General features: G+C 43.7%; 1 pseudogene; it reads right to left on the bottom strand.

Moving 5' to 3' along the window:
• Positions 1–656: 656 nt before the first annotated feature.
• Positions 657–1,868, bottom strand: LOC144464369 (uncharacterized; annotated as a pseudogene).
• Positions 1,869–21,142: the final 19,274 nt, after the last annotated feature.

The raw sequence follows: 21,142 nt of genomic DNA on the forward strand, positions 1-21,142 counted from the left end.
TCTGATAAACATCTAGTATAGTAACTGTTGCTGAGTGGCGTGTAATCGAGTAAAAAGAAATAAAAAGTAATCAGATAATGATCCGATAGCGAGGGATTCTGTGGAAAGACTTTTAGGTTATCAATTTCAATTCCATACGTCAGAACTAGATCGAGGGTATGGTTAAAACAATGAGTGGGTTCATGTACACCCTGACTGAAGCCAATGGAGTCTAATAATGAGATAAACGCGGTAGCCAGGGAGTCATTATCAACGTCGACATGAATGTTAAAATCGCCTACAATAATAACTTTATCTGATTTAAGAACTAAACTGGATAAAAACTCTGAGAATTCAGATACAAATTCAGAATACGGGCCAGGAGCACGGTACACTATAACAAATAAAAGTGGCTGCGAGGTTTTCCAGGTCGGACTTAAAAAACTAAGAACAAGGCTTTCAAATGAATTATAATCTAGTTTAGGTTTAGGGCTGATTAACAGACTAGAGTTAAAAATGGCTGCAACTCCCCCTCCTCGGCCGCTGCCTCGAGGAATGTGGGTATTATTATGACTGGGAGGAGTGGACTCATTGAGACTGACATATTCATCTTGACACAGCCAGGTTTCTGTGAGACTGAGTAAATCAATATGATTATCTGATATTAATTCGTTTACTAACACTGCTTTAGACGATAGAGACCTGATATTTAACAGTCCGCATTTAATCCTCCTGTTTTGTCTTTCTGTCACAGAAGAGGTTTTAATTTTTATGAGGTTGTTATGCACAACTCCTCTTTGTTTAATTTTAGATTTAAATAATTTAGGTGGTCGGGGGACAGACACCGTTTGTATAAAACTATGAAAACTATGGCTGGGTAACTGAACTAGAAGCTCAGAGAGGCGTATAGGACTGCGTCTCTGAGTCCTGGTCTCAACTCTGGGTTGTCAGGGATTTAAATTACTAATAAAGTTTGCCAGGTTCCTAGAAATGAGAGCAGCTCCATCCAAAGTGGGATGAATGCCGTCTCTCCTAATAAGACCAGGTTTTCCCCAGAAAGTTTGCCAATTATTAAGGAAACCCACATCGTTTGCTGGACACCACCTGGACAGCCAGCGATTAAGTGATGACATGCTTCTAAACATGTCATCACTGGTCAGATTTGGGAGGGGTCCAGAGAAAACTACGGAGTCCGACATCGTTTTTGCATATTCACACACCGAGGCAATATTAATTTTAGTGACCTCCGATTGGCGTAACCGGGTGTCATTGCCGCCGACGTGAATAACAATCTTACTGAATCTACGTTTAGCTTTAGCCAGCAGTTTTAAATTTGATTCAGTGTCGCCCGCTCTGGCCCCAGGGATACATTTGACTATGGCCGCTGGTGTTGCTAACTTCACATTCCTAAGAATAGAGCTGCCAATAACCAGAGTTTTATCCTCAGTGGGTGTGTCGCTGAGTGGGGAAAAGCGGTTGGAAACGTGAACAGGCGTGGTGGTGAGCCGTGGGCTTCGGCTTGGAGCTGTGCTTCTGGCGAACCGTAACCCAACCTCCCGGCTGAACGGGAGTTGCCGGAGGACAGTTAGCAGAGGCCAAGGCTATGCTATGTGGCTCCGCACTGGCTACAGGGGGCTGGCTAACTACCGCAGCTACTGAATGGTTTTCCATGGTGCGGAGCCGCGCTTCTAATTCACTAAGCCTCACCTCCAACGCAGCAAATAAACTACACTTATTACAATTACCACTGTCGCTAAAGGAGGCAGAGGCATAACTGAACATTTGGCACACCGAGCAAGAGAGAGCAGAGGGAGAAGCCATCGCTAACTGTAAAGCTAATGTAGCTACCAAGGCTAGTAACGTGCAAACAACAGCTAAGAGATTAGCGAGAAAGTCGTAGAAAGGAGGAGAGGAAGTGCTTAAACAGAACCAGTGTGGGTTAAGACTTGAAATAGACGTTAAAGCAGCGTTAAAGCAACTGAAGTGAGAAAGCAGGCTAGCAGAATCCACCAGAGCAGTACAGAGATGCTGTCACAGAAACACCGGAAATGACACAACTCGCTTACCGCAATACGTCAGCACGTTAGTGGGTGGATGTCTTTCATTTTGAGAGCATGTTGTAACTTAAGCTGTTACTTTTGATCAGAAGCACTCAGAAACAAGTTTCCAAGCCAGAAACATGTGGTTTGGAGAATTCTATATTAGCAAGCCAGTTTCCTATTGTTTCTCTCAGTAGTTGGTCAGAAAACAGCATAATGACACATTTTGCGTTTTCAGGCCCAGAAAAGCATTTTGAGAGCATCTTGTAAGTTATGCTGTTACTTTTGATTAGAAGCACTTAGAAACAAGTTTCCAAGCTAGAAACGTGTTTTGGAGAACTCTATAGTAGCAAGCCAGTTTCCTATACTTTCCCTCAGTAGTTGGTCAGAAAACAGTATAATGTCACATTTTGGGTTTTCAGGCCCAGAAAAGTATTTTGAGAGCATCTTGTAAGTTACACTGTTACTTTGGATCAGAAGCACTTAGAAACAAGTTTCCAAGCCAGAAACATGTGTTTTGGAGAATTCTATAGTAGCAAGCCAGTTTCCTATACTTTCCCTCAGTAGTTTGTCAGAAAACAGCATAATGTCACATTTTGGGTTTTCAGGCCCAGAAAAGCATTTCGAGAGCATGTTGTAAGTTACGCTGTTACTTTTGATCAGAAGCACTTAGAAACAAGTTTCCAAGCCAGAAACATGTGGTTTGGAGAATTCTATAGTAGCAAGCCAGTTTCCTATAGTTTCCCTCAGCAGTTGGTCAGAAAACAGCATAATGTCACATTTTGCGTTTTCAGGCCCAGAAAAGTATTTTTAGAGCTTGTTGTAACTTAACCCTCCCGCTGCCTCTCTGAACAGTTGTACAGTTCATAGCAGTCAATCTGCACATTGTCAAGACGTTGAACACGGTATGATTGGCCGACGCTGCCCGCTGACCCTTTTGATGTGTATGTATCAATTAATCAATCAATCAATCAATCAATCACTTTTATTTATAAAGCTCAATATCACAAATCACAATTTGCATCACAGGGCATTACAGCATACAGCATCCCTCTGTCCTTAGGACCCCTCGCAGTGGTACCACGCGGGTACCACCCGCTTGCCATGAACCCGTACATCAATGCACCGATGCATCTCTAGCATCTGATCACTAACGTATCAGCTACACCATTACACTATCATAGGCAACACAACAAGTGTGCCGCACCATGGACCCATATACACATGTATGTAACACTTTGCAGAGTGGATGGTTGCTTGCAATTGTCCCTCCAACTGATCATGTACGCTGACTGATGGATGGTGACGCGTGTAACAAGGGGCGCGTTCTCCCAGTCATGGGGGCCGGCGGCGTGTCCGGACCGGTTGATAGGGGCATTGAATGTATTCTCAAACACACACACACACACACCAAGTCTTGGGACGTGGTGTCTATCAGCGAAAGGGACGCTGCGGCTAAGTGCATTCTCCCAGTCATGGGGGCTGGCGGCATGTCCGGACCGGTTGATAGGGGCATTGTCGACACCAAGGCGTGGGACGTGATGTCTATCACCGAAAGGGCCATCGTGGCCAAGCGCGCAGCAGCAGCAGCAGTAGCACGCAAGCCAAAGGGTACTACGGCCAAGCGCGCAGCAGCAGCATGCAAGCCAAAGGCTACTACGGCCAAGCGCGCAGCAGCAGCAGCAGCAGCAGCAGCAGCACACAAGCCAAAGGATATGTGGAGAGTGGGTGTTGGTGGTGTAGTGGATGCTCTGTTGAACTGCAAACCAGGGGCATCCCATAAGCATGAGACGTCAACAACTACCTGCAGACGGCCCAATGGTGCAAAGTGCACAAGGACCAGACCAGGAGCAAAGAGAGCTTCTGCTAAGCCTAATACTAGGATAGCCAGGCGTGGCAATGCTAAAGCACCTAAAAGGACTCATGCTGCACCAGGAAATGCGTGGACAGTTATTGTACACAACTAACCCCAGCCTGGCCTGGGCTGGCCTGGGCTGGCCTGGGTGGTGTGTGTGTGTGTGTGTGTGTTTGAGAATACATTCATGCATTCGATGATTATAGCACAATGTATACTGTCCCAACCCGCTACCCCTTTGCCTTCTGTGCTATTGGTTACAAAGGATTGCCAAAGGTGTCATGGCTGTTTTTTATATACACTGAACAAAAATATAAACGCAACACTTTTGTTTTTGCTCCCATTTTTCATGGGCTGAACTCAAAGATCTAAAACTTTTTCTACATACACAAAAGACCATTTCCCTCAAATATTGTTCACAAATCTGTCTAAATCTGTATTAGTGAGCACTTCTCCTTTGCCGAGATAATCCATCCCACCTCACAGGTGTGGCATATCAAGATGCTGATTAGACAGCATGATTATTGCACAGGTGTGCCTTAGGCTGGCCACAATAAAAGGCCACTCTAAAATGTGCAGTTTTGCTTTATTGGGGGGGTCTGGGGGGGTCAGAAAACCAGTCAGTATCTGGTGTGACCACCCAGTGCAACACATCTCCTTCGCATAGAGTTGATCAGGTTGTTGATTGTGGCCTGTGGAACGTTGGTCCACTCCTCTTCAATGGCTGTGCGAAGTTGCTGGATATTGGCAGGAACTGGAACACGCTGTCGTTTACACCGACCCAGAGCATCCCAAACATGCTCAATGGGTGACATGTCCGGTGATTATGATGGCCATGCAAGAACTGGGATGTTTTCACCTTCCAGGAATTGTGTACAGATCCTTGCAACATGGGGCCGTGCATTATCATGCTGCAACATGAGGTGATGGTCGTGGATGAATTGCACAACAATGGGCCTCAGGATCTCGTCACGGTATCTCTGTACATTCAAAATGCCATCAATAAAATGCACCTGTGTTCGTTGTGCATAACATACGCCTGCCCGTACCATAACCCCACCGCCACCATGGACCACTCGATCAACAACGGTGACATCAGCAAACCACTCACCCACATGACGCCACACAAGTTGTTTGCCATCTGCCCTGAACAGTGAAAACTGGGATTCATCCGTGAAGAGAACACCTCTCCAACGTGCCAGACGCCATTGAATGTGAGCATTTGCCCACTCAAGTCAGTTACGACGACGAACCGCAGTCAGGTCGAGACCCCGATGAGGACGACGAGCATGCAGATGAGCTTCCCTGAGATGGTTTCTGACAGTTTGTGCAGAAATTCTTTGGTTATGCAAACCGATTGTTGCAGCAGCTGTCCGGGTGGCTGGTCTCAGACGATCTTGGAGGTGAACATGCTGGATGTGGAGGTCCTGGGAGCAAAAACAAAAGTGTTGCGTTTATATTTTTGTTCAGTGTATATGTGTGTGTGTGCATGTGTGTGTGTTTGAGAATACATTTATGCATTCGATGATTATAGCACAATGTATACTGTCCCAACCCGCTACCCCTTTGCCTTCTGTGCTATTGGCTATTGGTTACAAAGGATTGCCAAAGGTGTCATGGCTGTTTTTTATATATATATGTGTGTGTGTGTGTGTGTGTCCTGGCAGGGAGGGTGGGTGTTGCGTGTGCGTAGCACACATATGTTGTGTGTGTGCAGTAATAAACAACTTCTCAATGCAAGTCCATGTGTCGATAAATTTATTCATTTATTTATTTATTTATTTATATATTCATTTGATGAGTAGAACACAAGGTATACCGTTCCAACCCAACCCGCTACCCTTTAGCCTTCTGTGCTATGTGCATATTCATGTGCCGAGTGTAGTACACCGTCCGTCTGTCGTCGCATCACGCGACGCGGCTAGAACCCACTGCCACTTAGGCTGCGCATGCAGGACAGTATGTGAGAGCGCAGCGTCTACACACATACGTCTTACACCGGCAGCACACCATGGACGTTTTACAATCCGTCCTGGGTGGACACAACCGACACCTCTTCCTCTTAGCAGGCCCAGGCTCAGGCCACGCCGGGGCCGCCTCCTCCATATCACCGTCCAGGCCACGGGGTCGTGTCCCGCTAACAACGTGAACAGCTTTCACGAGCGCAGCTGGGCATGCGTAGGGCATGCGTTTCCGACATTGTATGAGCGGGGTGACAAGTGCCTTGCCCAGCTCCTCCAGGAACACTCTCCGTCTGTTCCGCTTGCCGGGCATCCAGTCGGGGTTGACCTCTCTCCATATCACAAACGCGTTGAAGGAGGACACGTCGAGCATGTTGTGGAACACGGCCATGGGCCAGCAAGCGGTCATCCTCCGGCAGCTGTACGTATCGATCACCTTATCTAGGTTGTCCACGCTGCCTTTGTTGGCGTTGTAACACAGGATCACAGAGGGCTTGCTGTCCGGTCGATCGCTGACCTCGGGCGCGGTGTGCAGCGTGCTCAGTAGCACCATGTTCTTGCTCCTCTTGGGTAGGTACGATACAGCTAAGGTGGTGTGCGTGTATGCGAACCTGCAGGAAAAGACCGCCCTCTCCCTGGTCGCCAGCAGCGCGGGTGGGAGCTTGGGCTTGTTCTTTCGAACAGTGCCCACCATGGTGAGCCCTCACCTCAGGAGCCTCTGTCCCGGTCGTACGAGGTGAAGAAGTTGTTACACGTAACGTAACGTTGCGCCACTCAGTCCTCATGTCAGGTCGAGCACCACCCGCATCCCCTGATTCTTCTCTGGGCGACCCCCCTGTGGCTTGCCTGTGTACACCTGCATCTTCCACTCATAGCTGGACCGAGCGTCACATGCTACCCAGGACTTGATCCCATATTTTGCAGGCTTGCTGGGCATGTATTGTCGAAACAGACAACGACCTTAGGGCAAAGACACATATTATAATAATAATAATAATCATAATAATAATCATAATAATAACAGTAATAATAAAGTAATAAAAAATAATAGGCTTGGAAACGTGTTTCTGAGTGCTTCTGGACAAAACTAACAGCCTAAGTGACAACATGCTCTCAAAATGCTTTTCGGGCCCTGAAAACACTAAAAGTGACATGTTGCTGTTTTCTGACCAACTAGTGATGAAAACCAGAAGAAACTGCCTTGCTACTATAGAATTCACCAAAGTACATGTTTCTGGCTTGGATACTTGTTTCTGAGTGCTTCTGGACAAAAGTAACAGCCTAAGTGACAACATGCTGTCAAAATGCTTTTCGGGCCCTGAAAACACTAAAAGTGACATGTTGCTGTTTTCTGACCAACTAGTGATGAAAACCAGAAGAAACTGCCTTGCTACTGTAGACTTCACCAAAGTACATGTTTCTGGCTTGGAAACTTGTTTCTGAGTGCTTCTGGACAAAAGTAACAGCCTCAGTGACAACATGCTGTCAAAATGCTTTTCGGGCCCTGAAAACACTAAAAGTGACATGTTGCTGTTTTCTGACCAACTAGTGATGAAAACCAGAAGAAACTGCCTTGCTACTATAGACTTCACCAAAGTACATGTTTCTGGCTTGGATACTTGTTTCTGAGTGCTTCTGGTGAAAAGTAACAGCCTAAGTGACAACATGCTGTCAAAATGCTTTTCGGGCCCTGAAAACACTAAAAGTGACATGTTGCTGTTTTCTGACCAACTAGTGATGGAAACCACAGGAAACTGCCTTGCTACTATAGAATTCACCAAAGTACATGTTTCTGGCTTGGATACTTGTTTCTGAGTGCTTCTGGTGAAAAGTAACAGCCTAAGTGACAACATGCTGTCAAAATGCTTTTCGGGCCCTGAAAACACTAAAAGTGACATGTTGCTGTTTTCTGACCAACTAGTGATGAAAACCAGAAGAAACTGCCTTGCTACTATAGACTTCACCAAACCACATGTTTCTGGCTTGGAAACGTGTTTCTGAGTGCTTCTGGACAAAAGTAACAGCCTAAGTGACAACATGCTGTCAAAATGCTTTTCGGGCCCTGAAAACACTAAAAGTGACATGTTGCTGTTTTCTGACCAACTAGTGATGAAAACCAGAAGAAACTGCCTTGCTACTATAGACTTCACCAAAGTACATGTTTCTGGCTTGGATACTTGTTTCTGAGTGCTTCTGGACAAAAGTAACAGCCTAAGTGACAACATGCTCTCAAAATGCTTTTCGGGCCCTGAAAACACTAAAAGTGACATGTTGCTGTTTTCTGACCAACTAGTGATGGAAACCACAGGAAACTGCCTTGCTACTATAGAATTCACCAAAGTACATGTTTCTGGCTTGGATACTTGTTTCTGAGTGCTTCTGGTGAAAAGTAACAGCCTAAGTGACAACATGCTGTCAAAATGCTTTTCGGGCCCTGAAAACACTAAAAGTGACATGTTGCTGTTTTCTGACCAACTAGTGATGAAAACCAGAAGAAACTGCCTTGCTACTATAGACTTCACCAAACCACATGTTTCTGGCTTGGAAACGTGTTTCTGAGTGCTTCTGGACAAAAGTAACAGCCTAAGTGACAACATGCTCTCAAAATGCTTTTCGGGCCCTGAAAACACTAAAAGTGACATGTTGCTGTTTTCTGACCAACTAGTGATTGAAACCACAGGAAACTGCCTTGCTACTATAGACTTCACCAAAGTACATGTTTCTGGCTTCGATACTTGTTTCTGAGTGCTTCTGGACAAAGTAGTAATAATATTCGTAATAATAATAATAGTAATTACAGAGGAGGAGGAGGAGGAGGAGGCGCGTGTCTCCTAGCCGCATTATCTCTGAACGGAACCAGTTGCTCGTCCACTGTCACCTCGGGCCCTGGGTTGTAAATGAGCGGCAACCGCGCGGCCCATGTCTCCCACACCTCTCGTATCGCAGCCAACTTGTCCGCAGCATGCCGCATTGGTCTGGACCCACGGTCGTCAAAGCGTATCAGTCTGGAGTACGTGTAAAACGTTTTGAGGGACATGGTTGCTCTGAAGATGGCTCATCCGCGTCCCACAGGCTGGCGGCGGCCTCGCTTCTGGACCTGTACACACCCGCCAGAATCAGCAGACCCATGTATGCGCGCAGGTCCACCAAGTCCATCTCCCGCCACTCGTCTCCGCGATCGTGGACACCCTCCCGATTGGTCGGATCCAGTATGAGCGCCTCTAATTCTGCCGTGACAAACAGTTCGAAAGTAGAAAGTAGCGTGGGGCTTGAGATGTGGCATCTCAAGCCCCACGCCTGGCCCGGTCCGTGGGCCCTGGGTCACCTGACCCTGAGTGGTCCCGGCTCCGAGATGTTTGCATCCTGCATTGTGGAGCCGGAGACCATGATATAGTCCCATTTTTTGAAAGAAACGAGTGTGTTTCGTCCTCTCCTCCTCCTCCTCGTCCTTGTCCTTGTCCTCGTCCTATTCTTCCTCTTCTCACTCGTCTTACACCTTGTCCACATCCACGGCCTCCTCGCACTCTTTTTCCTTGTCCACGTACTCCTCCACCACCCCATTCTTCTCCTTCTTCCCCTTCTCCTTCTTCTTCTTCTTCCCCTTCTTCTTCTTCTTCTTCTTCTTCTCACCTAGTTGGTCAGAAAACAGCATCATGTCACTTTTAGTGTTTTCAGGAACCGAAAAGCATTTTGAGAGCATGTTGTCACTTAGGCTGTTACTTTTGACCAGAAGCACTCAGAAACAAGATTCCAAGACAGAAACATGTGGTTTGGTGAATTCTATAGTAGCAAGGCAGTTTCCTCTGGTTTCCATCACTAGTTGGTAAGAAAACAGCATCATGTCACTTTTAGTGTTTTCAGGCCCCGAAAAGCATTTTGACAGCATGTTGTCACTTAGAATGTTACTTTAGACCAGAAGCACTCAGATACAAGTTTCCAAGCCAGAAACATGTGGTTTGGTGAATTCTATAGTAGCAAGGCAGTTGCCTCTGGTTTCCATCACTACTTGGTCAGAAAACAGCATCATGTCACTTTTACCGTTTTCAGGCAGCGAAAAGCATTTTGACAGCATGTTGTGACTTAGGCTGTTACTTTTCACCAGAAGCACTCAGAAACAAGTTTCCAAGCCAGAAACATGTGGTTTGGTGAATTCTATAGTAGCAAGGCAGTTTCTTGTGGTTTCCATCACTACTTGGTCAGAAAAGAGCATCATGTCACTTTTCGCGTTTTCAGGCCCCAAAGAGCATTTTGAGAGCATGTTGTCACTTAGGCTGTTACTTTTTTGACCAGAAACACTCAGAAACAAGTGTCCAAGCCAGAAACATGTGGGATGGTGAATTCTATAGTAGTAAGGCATTTTCCTTTGGTTTCCATCACAAGTTGGTCAGAAAACAGCATCATGTCACATTTAGTGTTTTCAGGCCCCGAAAAGCATTTTGAGATTTTCAAGCCAGAAACATGTGGTTTGGTGAATTCCATAGTAGCAAGGCAGTTTCCTCTGGTTTCCATCACTAGTTGGTCAGAAAACAGCATCATGTCACTTTTAGCTTTTCAGGCCACGAAAAGCATTTTGAGAGCATGTTGTCACTTAGGCTGTTACTTTTTTGACCAGAAGGACTCAGAAACAAGTTTCCAAGCCAGAAACGTGTGGTTTGGTGAATGCTATAGTAGCAAGGCAGTTTCCTGTGGTTTCCATCACTAGTAGGTCAGAAAACAGCATCATGTCAATTTTAGCGTTTTCAGGCCCCGAAAAGCATTTTGAGAGCATGTTGTCACTTAGGCTGTTACTTTTCACCAGAAGCACTCAGAAACAAGTTTCCAAGCCAGAAACATGTGGTTTGGTGAAGTCTATAGTAGCAAGGCAGTTTCTTCTGGTTTTCATCACTAGTTGGTCAGAAAACAGCAACATGTCACTTTTAGTGTTTTCAGGGCCCGAAAAGCATTTTGACAGCATGTTGTCACTTAGGCTGTTACTTTTCACCAGAAGCACTCAGAAACAAGTTTCCAAGCCAGAAACATGTACTTTGGTGAAGTCTATAGTAGCAAGGCAGTTTCTTCTGGTTTTCATCACTAGTTGGTCAGAAAACAGCAACATGTCACTTTTAGTGTTTTCAGGGCCCGAAAAGCATTTTGACAGCATGTTGTCACTTAGGCTGTTACTTTTCACCAGAAGCACTCAGAAACAAGTTTCCAAGCCAGAAACATGTACTTTGGTGAAGTCTATAGTAGCAAGGCAGTTTCTTCTGGTTTTCATCACTAGTTGGTCAGAAAACAGCAACATGTCACTTTTAGTGTTTTCAGGGCCCGAAAAGCATTTTGACAGCATGTTGTCACTTAGGCTGTTACTTTTGTCCAGAAGCACTCAGAAACAAGTTTCCAAGCCAGAAACATGTACTTTGGTGAAGTCTATAGTAGCAAGGCAGTTTCTTCTGGTTTTCATCACTAGTTGGTCAGAAAACAGCAACATGTCACTTTTAGTGTTTTCAGGGCCCGAAAAGCATTTTGACAGTATGTTGTCACTTAGGCTGTTACTTTTCACCAGAAGCACTCAGAAACAAGTTTCCAAGCCAGAAACATGTACTTTGGTGAAGTCTATAGTAGCAAGGCAGTTTCTTCTGGTTTTCATCACTAGTTGGTCAGAAAACAGCAACATGTCACTTTTAGTGTTTTCAGGGCCCGAAAAGCATTTTGACAGCATGTTGTCACTTAGGCTGTTACTTTTCACCAGAAGCACTCAGAAACAAGTTTCCAAGCCAGAAACATGTACTTTGGTGAAGTCTATAGTAGCAAGGCAGTTTCTTCTGGTTTTCATCACTAGTTGGTCAGAAAACAGCAACATGTCACTTTTAGTGTTTTCAGGGCCCGAAAAGCATTTTGACAGCATGTTGTCACTTAGGCTGTTACTTTTGTCCAGAAGCACTCAGAAACGAGTTTCCAAGCCAGAAACATGTACTTTGCTGAAGTCTATAGTAGCAAGGCAGTTTCTTCTGGTTTTCATCACTAGTTGGTCAGAAAACAGCAACATGTCACTTTTAGTGTTTTCAGGGCCCGAAAAGCATTTTGACAGCATGTTGTCACTTAGGCTGTTACTTTTGTCCAGAAGCACTCAGAAACGAGTTTCCAAGCCAGAAACATGTACTTTGGTGAAGTCTATAGTAGCAAGGCAGTTTCTTCTGGTTTTCATCACTAGTTGGTCAGAAAACAGCAACATGTCACTTTTAGTGTTTTCAGGGCCCGAAAAGCATTTTGACAGCATGTTGTCACTTAGGCTGTTACTTTTCACCAGAAGCACTCAGAAACAAGTTTCCAAGCCAGAAACATGTACTTTGGTGAAGTCTATAGTAGCAAGGCAGTTTCTTCTGGTTTTCATCACTAGTTGGTCAGAAAACAGCAACATGTCACTTTTAGTGTTTTCAGGGCCCGAAAAGCATTTTGACAGCATGTTGTCACTTAGGCTGTTACTTTTGTCCAGAAGCACTCAGAAACGAGTTTCCAAGCCAGAAACATGTACTTTGCTGAAGTCTATAGTAGCAAGGCAGTTTCTTCTGGTTTTCATCACTAGTTGGTCAGAAAACAGCAACATGTCACTTTTAGTGTTTTCAGGGCCCGAAAAGCATTTTGACAGCATGTTGTCACTTAGGCTGTTACTTTTGTCCAGAAGCACTCAGAAACGAGTTTCCAAGCCAGAAACATGTACTTTGGTGAAGTCTATAGTAGCAAGGCAGTTTCTTCTGGTTTTCATCACTAGTTGGTCAGAAAACAGCAACATGTCACTTTTAGTGTTTTCAGGGCCCGAAAAGCATTTTGACAGCATGTTGTCACTTAGGCTGTTACTTTTCACCAGAAGCACTCAGAAACAAGTTTCCAAGCCAGAAACATGTACTTTGGTGAAGTCTATAGTAGCAAGGCAGTTTCTTCTGGTTTTCATCACTAGTTGGTCAGAAAACAGCAACATGTCACTTTTAGTGTTTTCAGGGCCCGAAAAGCATTTTGACAGCATGTTGTCACTTAGGCTGTTACTTTTGTCCAGAAGCACTCAGAAACGAGTTTCCAAGCCAGAAACATGTACTTTGCTGAAGTCTATAGTAGCAAGGCAGTTTCTTCTGGTTTTCATCACTAGTTGGTCAGAAAACAGCAACATGTCACTTTTAGTGTTTTCAGGGCCCGAAAAGCATTTTGACAGCATGTTGTCACTTAGGCTGTTACTTTTGTCCAGAAGCACTCAGAAACGAGTTTCCAAGCCAGAAACATGTACTTTGGTGAAGTCTATAGTAGCAAGGCAGTTTCTTCTGGTTTTCATCACTAGTTGGTCAGAAAACAGCAACATGTCACTTTTAGTGTTTTCAGGGCCCGAAAAGCATTTTGACAGCATGTTGTCACTTAGGCTGTTACTTTTCACCAGAAGCACTCAGAAACAAGTTTCCAAGCCAGAAACATGTACTTTGGTGAAGTCTATAGTAGCAAGGCAGTTTCTTCTGGTTTTCATCACTAGTTGGTCAGAAAACAGCAACATGTCACTTTTAGTGTTTTCAGGGCCCGAAAAGCATTTTGACAGCATGTTGTCACTTAGGCTGTTACTTTTGTCCAGAAGCACTCAGAAACGAGTTTCCAAGTCAGAAACATGTACTTTGGTGAAGTCTATAGTAGCAAGGCAGTTTCTTCTGGTTTTCATCACTAGTTGGTCAGAAAACAGCAACATGTCACTTTTAGTGTTTTCAGGGCCCGAAAAGCATTTTGACAGCATGTTGTCACTTAGGCTGTTACTTTTCACCAGAAGCACTCAGAAACAAGTTTCCAAGCCAGAAACATGTACTTTGGTGAAGTCTATAGTAGCAAGGCAGTTTCTTCTGGTTTTCATCACTAGTTGGTCAGAAAACAGCAACATGTCACTTTTAGTGTTTTCAGGGCCCGAAAAGCATTTTGACAGCATGTTGTCACTTAGGCTGTTACTTTTGTCCAGAAGCACCCAGAAACAAGTTTCCAAGCCAGAAACGTGTACTTTGGTGAAGTCTATAGTAGCAAGGCAGTTTCTTCTGGTTTTCATCACTAGTTGGTCAGAAAACAGCAACATGTCACTTTTAGTGTTTTCAGGGCCCGAAAAGCATTTTGACAGCATGTTGTCACTTAGGCTGTTACTTTTGTCCAGAAGCACCCAGAAATGAGTTTCCAAGCCAGAAACGTGTACTTTGGTGAAGTCTATAGTAGCAAGGCAGTTTCTTCTGGTTTTCATCACTAGTTGGTCAGAAAACAGCAACATGTCACTTTTAGTGTTTTCAGGGCCCGAAAAGCATTTTGACAGCATGTTGTCACTTAGGCTGTTACTTTTGTCCAGAAGCACCCAGAAACGAGTTTCCAAGCCAGAAACGTGTACTTTGGTGAAGTCTATAGTAGCAAGGCAGTTTCTTCTGGTTTTCATCACTAGTTGGTCAGAAAACAGCAACATGTCACTTTTAGTGTTTTCAGGGCCCGAAAAGCATTTTGACAGCATGTTGTCACTTAGGCTGTTACTTTTGTCCAGAAGCACTCAGAAACAAGTTTCCAAGCCAGAAACATGTACTTTGGTGAAGTCTATAGTAGCAAGGCAGTTTCTTCTGGTTTTCATCACTAGTTGGTCAGAAAACAGCAACATGTCACTTTTAGTGTTTTCAGGGCCCGAAAAGCATTTTGACAGCATGTTGTCACTTAGGCTGTTACTTTTGTCCAGAAGCACCCAGAAACAAGTTTCCAAGCCAGAAACGTGTACTTTGGTGAAGTCTATAGTAGCAAGGCAGTTTCTTCTGGTTTTCATCACTAGTTGGTCAGAAAACAGCAACATGTCACTTTTAGTGTTTTCAGGGCCCGAAAAGCATTTTGACAGCATGTTGTCACTTAGGCTGTTACTTTTGTCCAGAAGCACCCAGAAACGAGTTTCCAAGCCAGAAACGTGTACTTTGGTGAAGTCTATAGTAGCAAGGCAGTTTCTTCTGGTTTTCATCACTAGTTGGTCAGAAAACAGCAACATGTCACTTTTAGTGTTTTCAGGGCCCGAAAAGCATTTTGAGAGCATGTTGTCACTTAGGCTGTTACTTTTGTCCAGAAGCACCCAGAAACGAGTTTCCAAGCCAGAAACGTGTACTTTGGTGAAGTCTATAGTAGCAAGGCAGTTTCTTCTGGTTTTCATCACTAGTTGGTCAGAAAACAGCAACATGTCACTTTTAGTGTTTTCAGGGCCCGAAAAGCATTTTGACAGCATGTTGTCACTTAGGCTGTTACTTTTGTCCAGAAGCACTCAGAAACAAGTTTCCAAGCCAGAAACATGTACTTTGCTGAAGTCTATAGTAGCAAGGCAGTTTCTTCTGGTTTTCATCACTAGTTGGTCAGAAAACAGCAACATGTCACTTTTAGTGTTTTCAGGGCCCGAAAAGCATTTTGACAGCATGTTGTCACTGAGGCTGTTACTTTTGTCCAGAAGCACCCAGAAATGAGTTTCCAAGCCAGAAACATGTACTTTGCTGAAGTCTATAGTAGCAAGGCAGTTTCTTCTGGTTTTCATCACTAGTTGGTCAGAAAACAGCAACATGTCACTTTTAGTGTTTTCAGGGCCCGAAAAGCATTTTGACAGCATGTTGTCACTTAGGCTGTTACTTTTGTCCAGAAGCACTCAGAAACAAGTTTCCAAGCCAGAAACATGTACTTTGCTGAAGTCTATAGTAGCAAGGCAGTTTCTTCTGGTTTTCATCACTAGTTGGTCAGAAAACAGCAACATGTCACTTTTAGTGTTTTCAGGGCCCGAAAAGCATTTTGACAACATGTTGTCACTTAGGCTGTTACTTTTGTCCAGAAGCACTCAGAAACAAGTTTCCAAGCCAGAAACATGTACTTTGCTGAAGTCTATAGTAGCAAGGCAGTTTCTTCTGGTTTTCATCACTAGTTGGTCAGAAAACAGCAACATGTCACTTTTAGTGTTTTCAGGGCCCGAAAAGCATTTTGACAGCATGTTGTCACTGAGGCTGTTACTTTTGCCCAGAAGCACTCAGAAACAAGTTTCCAAGCCAGAAACATGTACTTTGCTGAAGTCTATAGTAGCAAGGCAGTTTCTTCTGGTTTTCATCACTAGTTGGTCAGAAAACAGCAACATGTCACTTTTAGTGTTTTCAGGGCCCGAAAAGCATTTTGACAGCATGTTGTCACTTAGGCTGTTACTTTTGTCCAGAAGCACTCAGAAACAAGTTTCCAAGCCAGAAACATGTACTTTGCTGAAGTCTATAGTAACAAGGCAGTTTCTTCTGGTTTTCATCACTAGTTGGTCAGAAAACAGCAACATGTCACTTTTAGTGTTTTCAGGGCCCGAAAAGCATTTTGACAGCATGTTGTCACTGAGGCTGTTACTTTTGTCCAGAAGCACTCAGAAACAAGTTTCCAAGCCAGAAACATGTACTTTGCTGAAGTCTATAGTAGCAAGGCAGTTTCTTCTGGTTTTCATCACTAGTTGGTCAGAAAACAGCAACATGTCACTTTTAGTGTTTTCAGGGCCCGAAAAGCATTTTGACAGCATGTTGTCACTGAGGCTGTTACTTTTGTCCAGAAGCACTCAGAAACAAGTTTCCAAGCCAGAAACATGTACTTTGCTGAAGTCTATAGTAGCAAGGCAGTTTCTTCTGGTTTTCATCACTAGTTGGTCAGAAAACAGCAACATGTCACTTTTAGTGTTTTCAGGGCCCGAAGAGCATTTTGACAGCATGTTGTCACTTAGGCTGTTACTTTTGTCCAGAAGCACTCAGAAACAAGTTTCCAAGCCAGAAACATGTACTTTGCTGAAGTCTATAGTAGCAAGGCAGTTTCTTCTGGTTTTCATCACTAGTTGGTCAGAAAACAGCAACATGTCACTTTTAGTGTTTTCAGGGCCCGAAAAGCATTTTGACAGCATGTTGTCACTGAGGCTGTTACTTTTGTCCAGAAGCACTCAGAAACAAGTTTCCAAGCCAGAAACATGTACTTTGCTGAAGTCTATAGTAGCAAGGCAGTTTCTTCTGGTTTTCATCACTAGTTGGTCAGAAAACAGCAACATGTCACTTTTAGTGTTTTCAGGGCCCGAAAAGCATTTTGACAGCATGTTGTCACTTAGGCTGTTACTTTTGTCCAGAAGCACTCAGAAACAAGTTTCCAAGCCAGAAACATGTACTTTGCTGAAGTCTATAGTAGCAAGGCAGTTTCTTCTGGTTTTCATCACTAGTTGGTCAGAAAACAGCAACATGTCACTTTTAGTGTTTTCAGGGCCCGAAGAGCATTTTGACAGCATGTTGTCACTTAGGCTGTTACTTTTGTCCAGAAGCACTCAGAAACAAGTTTCCAAGCCAGAAACATGTACTTTGCTGAAGTCTATAGTAGCAAGGCAGTTTCTTCTGGTTTTCATCACTAGTTGGTCAGAAAACAGCAACATGTCACTTTTAGTGTTTTCAGGGCCCGAAAAGCATTTTGACAGCATGTTGTCACTGAGGCTGTTACTTTTGTCCAGAAGCACTCAGAAACAAGTTTCCAAGCCAGAAACATGTACTTTGCTGAAGTCTATAGTAGCAAGGCAGTTTCTTCTGGTTTTCATCACTAGTTGGTCAGAAAACAGCAACATGTCACTTTTAGTGTTTTCAGGGCCCGAAAAGCATTTTGACAGCATGTTGTCACTTAGGCTGTTACTTTTGTCCAGAAGCACTCAGAAACAAGTTTCCAAGCCAGAAACATGTACTTTGCTGAAGTCTATAGTAGCAAGGCAGTTTCTTCTGGTTTTCATCACTAGTTGGTCAGAAAACAGCAACATGTCACTTTTAGTGTTTTCAGGGCCCGAAAAGCATTTTGACAGCATGTTGTCACTTAGGCTGTTACTTTTGTCCAGAAGCACTCAGAAACAAGTTTCCAAGCCAGAAACATGTACTTTGCTGAAGTCTATAGTAGCAAGGCAGTTTCTTCTGGTTTTCATCACTAGTTGGTCAGAAAACAGCAACATGTCACTTTTAGTGTTTTCAGGGCCCGAAAAGCATTTTGACAGCATGTTGTCACTTAGGCTGTTACTTTTGTCCAGAAGCACTCAGAAACAAGTTTCCAAGCCAGAAACATGTACTTTGCTGAAGTCTATAGTAGCAAGGCAGTTTCTTCTGGTTTTCATCACTAGTTGGTCAGAAAACAGCAACATGTCACTTTTAGTGTTTTCAGGGCCCGAAAAGCATTTTGACAGCATGTTGTCACTGAGGCTGTTACTTTTGTCCAGAAGCACTCAGAAACAAGTTTCCAAGCCAGAAACATGTACTTTGCTGAAGTCTATAGTAGCAAGGCAGTTTCTTCTGGTTTTCATCACTAGTTGGTCAGAAAACAGCAACATGTCACTTTTAGTGTTTTCAGGGCCCGAAAAGCATTTTGACAGCATGTTGTCACTTAGGCTGTTACTTTTGTCCAGAAGCACTCAGAAACAAGTTTCCAAGCCAGAAACATGTACTTTGCTGAAGTCTATAGTAGCAAGGCAGTTTCTTCTGGTTTTCATCACTAGTTGGTCAGAAAACAGCAACATGTCACTTTTAGTGTTTTCAGGGCCCGAAAAGCATTTTGACAGCATGTTGTCACTTAGGCTGTTACTTTTGTCCAGAAGCACCCAGAAACGAGTTTCCAAGCCAGAAACGTGTACTTTGGTGAAGTCTATAGTAGCAAGGCAGTTTCTTCTGGTTTTCATCACTAGTTGGTCAGAAAACAGCAACATGTCACTTTTAGTGTTTTCAGGGCCCGAAAAGCATTTTGACAGCATGTTGTCACTTAGGCTGTTACTTTTGTCCAGAAGCACTCAGAAACAAGTTTCCAAGCCAGAAACATGTACTTTGGTGAAGTCTATAGTAGCAAGGCAGTTTCTTCTGGTTTTCATCACTAGTTGGTCAGAAAACAGCAACATGTCACTTTTAGTGTTTTCAGGGCCCGAAAAGCATTTTGACAGCATGTTGTCACTTAGGCTGTTACTTTTGTCCAGAAGCACCCAGAAACAAGTTTCCAAGCCAGAAACGTGTACTTTGGTGAAGTCTATAGTAGCAAGGCAGTTTCTTCTGGTTTTCATCACTAGTTGGTCAGAAAACAGCAACATGTCACTTTTAGTGTTTTCAGGGCCCGAAAAGCATTTTGACAGCATGTTGTCACTTAGGCTGTTACTTTTGTCCAGAAGCACCCAGAAACGAGTTTCCAAGCCAGAAACGTGTACTTTGGTGAAGTCTATAGTAGCAAGGCAGTTTCTTCTGGTTTTCATCACTAGTTGGTCAGAAAACAGCAACATGTCACTTTTAGTGTTTTCAGGGCCCGAAAAGCATTTTGAGAGCATGTTGTCACTTAGGCTGTTACTTTTGTCCAGAAGCACCCAGAAACGAGTTTCCAAGCCAGAAACGTGTACTTTGGTGAAGTCTATAGTAGCAAGGCAGTTTCTTCTGGTTTTCATCACTAGTTGGTCAGAAAACAGCAACATGTCACTTTTAGTGTTTTCAGGGCCCGAAAAGCATTTTGACAGCATGTTGTCACTTAGGCTGTTACTTTTGTCCAGAAGCACCCAGAAATGAGTTTCCAAGCCAGAAACATGTACTTTGCTGAAGTCTATAGTAGCAAGGCAGTTTCTTCTGGTTTTCATCACTAGTTGGTCAGAAAACAGCAACATGTCACTTTTAGTGTTTTCAGGGCCCGAAAAGCATTTTGACAGCATGTTGTCACTTAGGCTGTTACTTTTGTCCAGAAGTACTCAGAAACGAGTTTCCAAGCCACAAACGTGTACTTTGGTGAAGTCTATAGTAGCAAGGCAGTTTCTTCTGGTTTTCATCACTAGTTGGTCAGAAAACAGCAACATGTCACTTTTAGTGTTTTCAGGGCCCGAAAAGCATTTTGACAGCATGTTGTCACTTAGGCTGTTACTTTTGTCCAGAAGCACTCAGAAACAAGTTTCCAAGCCAGAAACATGTACTTTGCTGAAGTCTATAGTAGCAAGGCAGTTTCTTCTGGTTTTCATCACTAGTTGGTCAGAAAACAGCAACATGTCACTTTTAGTGTTTTCAGGGCCCGAAAAGCATTTTGACAGCATGTTGTCACTGAGGCTGTTACTTTTGTCCAGAAGCACCCAGAAATGAGTTTCCAAGCCAGAAACATGTACTTTGCTGAAGTCTATAGTAGCAAGGCAGTTTCTTCTGGTTTTCATCACTAGTTGGTCAGAAAACAGCAACATGTCACTTTTAGTGTTTTCAGGGCCCGAAAAGCATTTTGACAGCATGTTGTCACTTAGGCTGTTACTTTTGTCCAGAAGCACTCAGAAACAAGTTTCCAAGCCAGAAACATGTACTTTGCTGAAGTCTATAGTAGCAAGGCAGTTTCTTCTGGTTTTCATCACTAGTTGGTCAGAAAACAGCAACATGTCACTTTTAGTGTTTTCAGGGCCCGAAAAGCATTTTGACAACATGTTGTCACTTAGGCTGTTACTTTTGTCCAGAAGCACTCAGAAACAAGTTTCCAAGCCAGAAACATGTACTTTGCTGAAGTCTATAGTAGCAAGGCAGTTTCTTCTGGTTTTCATCACTAGTTGGTCAGAAAACAGCAACATGTCACTTTTAGTGTTTTCAGGGCCCGAAAAGCATTTTGACAGCATGTTGTCACTGAGGCTGTTACTTTTGTCCAGAAGCACTCAGAAACAAGTTTCCAAGCCAGAAACATGTACTTTGCTGAAGTCTATAGTAGCAAGGCAGTTTCTTCTGGTTTTCATCACTAGTTGGTCAGAAAACAGCAACATGTCACTTTTAGTGTTTTCAGGGCCCGAAAAGCATTTTGACAGCATGTTGTCACTTAGGCTGTTACTTTTGTCCAGAAGCACTCAGAAACAAGTTTCCAAGCCAGAAACATGTACTTTGCTGAAGTCTATAGTAACAAGGCAGTTTCTTGTGGTTTTCATCACTAGTTGGTCAGAAAGCAGCAACATGTCACTTTTAGTGTTTTCAGGGCCCGAAAAGCATTTTGACAGCATGTTGTCACTTAGGCTGTTACTTTTGTCCAGAAGCACTCAGAAACAAGTTTCCAAGCCAGAAACATGTACTTTGCTGAAGTCTATAGTAACAAGGCAGTTTCTTGTGGTTTTCATCACTAGTTGGTCAGAAAGCAGCAACATGTCACTTTTAGTGTTTTCAGGGCCCGAAAAGCATTTTGACAGCATGTTGTCACTTAGGCTGTTACTTTTGTCCAGAAGCACTCAGAAACAAGTTTCCAAGCCAGAAACATGTACTTTGCTGAAGTCTATAGTAGCAAGGCAGTTTCTTGTGGTTTTCATCACTAGTTGC

Source organism: Epinephelus lanceolatus, chromosome 9 (assembly GCF_041903045.1).
Source record: "Epinephelus lanceolatus isolate andai-2023 chromosome 9, ASM4190304v1, whole genome shotgun sequence".
NCBI classification, from domain to species: Eukaryota; Metazoa; Chordata; class Actinopteri; order Perciformes; family Serranidae; genus Epinephelus; species Epinephelus lanceolatus.